Here is a 1555-nt window from a genome sequence, read left to right as displayed (position 1 = left end):
CTGACTAGGGTAAGGTCTTAACTGAACAACATGTAGACATATGACAACACATGAGATTAAAAACCATAAAGGAACATCCATTAATAAATATGGTGACACATGAACAAGGGAAGCTATAATTTTTCCATCAAATCAATCTCCATACCTATTGTTTACCGGCAGAGGTGGGATAGAGTTATTCAATGAACAAGTAAAAAATACATAAATGTGATTAATGCCACTTTGTAAAATGTTTATGGAGTGTTAAAAACTATTTTTCACTTAACACCTGTAGCTACTTTAAAAAAAAAAATCAACAGGATTTCATCCGAAAACAGAAAAACTGGCTATTTGCAAACGATTATCAAAATCCTCTGAATAACAACAAAAGCTAATAACCAGAAGGAAGACTTAAATGTCTACTTGTAAATCTTGAGCAACCAAGAGAAATAAAAAATCTCTTAATACAAAGAGCTAAATAGTTAATTCGTGTAATAAACACTTGCAATTCAGTTGAGACCAGTAAAAATAAATGTTTTTGCACACTTCAGTTGAAGGCTTACTGCACCTTACTGAGAAAATTTACTACAACTGTGATCTAAGACTATTACAGCCCGAGCGTTAAATGAGAGAATGTAACACGTTATCCCACTTTGATAAAAACTTAATCTGGTGGCAACGAATATTTCAAACAATATATAGGCCTACCTGAGTATCAAATCAAAAGCTAAAATCTAAACTAAACCTTATAATACCATTTTTTTGCAATATCCGTAACTGGAATAGTCGGCAATTCGGCATGGCTACAGCATATTTAATAAGTCCAATGACAGAGGCCTTTGGCCCTAGGGACGTTTTATTTTCGATTCAAATCCCGCTGGTCATCTATTGACTACTAACGGCCTTCGGCCCTTACCTTTCTCTGCTGTATGCGGGAAGCATTGGACTATCTCTCATGCTGCTGATGATCTGTGCTCCCCTGACCCCGTTTCTTACCAATGTTGACAGCGATCGTAAGATTCGAGCCATTATGGCGTCTTCTGACGAGTTCATGGTGACGCTTGGGTGTCTCGTCTTGTTCAACTTCTCATTGGTGCATGCCGGCACGGACTCAAACTCTCAATTGGGCGACAGCGACTATGGTTGAAAGGTTCCCGCAACGATAGCCGCTGTACCGTAGTATGTACTCTGCTTCTTCCTTCCTTTAGTAAGGAAATCTGGTTTATTTTCGGAATCTTTGAAAAGGGAGTTATATTTACTATCTAAATTACCTGTCTCGAGTCTTTGAAAAATAAGTCAGATTTATTAAGTTTTGAAGGATCTGTGGTCCAATAAATGGTCCCTTGCTTGTACAGTATATTTTGCACACTTTTTTTCTCATGTTCATATAGCAGTGAACATGATGAGAAAAGTTTATTACAATGTTAACACAGAATAATCATTTTGAGTAAATACGCCATATTTCGTTCATACACAAAAAAAGTTAAATTGTTAAGGTTTACTACAATGAAATAATCCCGAATTGCTACAGAATACATATTACTAGAAAATTTTGACTACTCTTAATTTTAAGACC

The sequence above is a fragment of the Macrobrachium rosenbergii genome, chromosome 30 (assembly GCF_040412425.1).
Source record: "Macrobrachium rosenbergii isolate ZJJX-2024 chromosome 30, ASM4041242v1, whole genome shotgun sequence".
Taxonomy (NCBI): Eukaryota; Metazoa; Arthropoda; class Malacostraca; order Decapoda; family Palaemonidae; genus Macrobrachium; species Macrobrachium rosenbergii.
Note: the sequence above shows the minus strand (reverse complement) of the source record.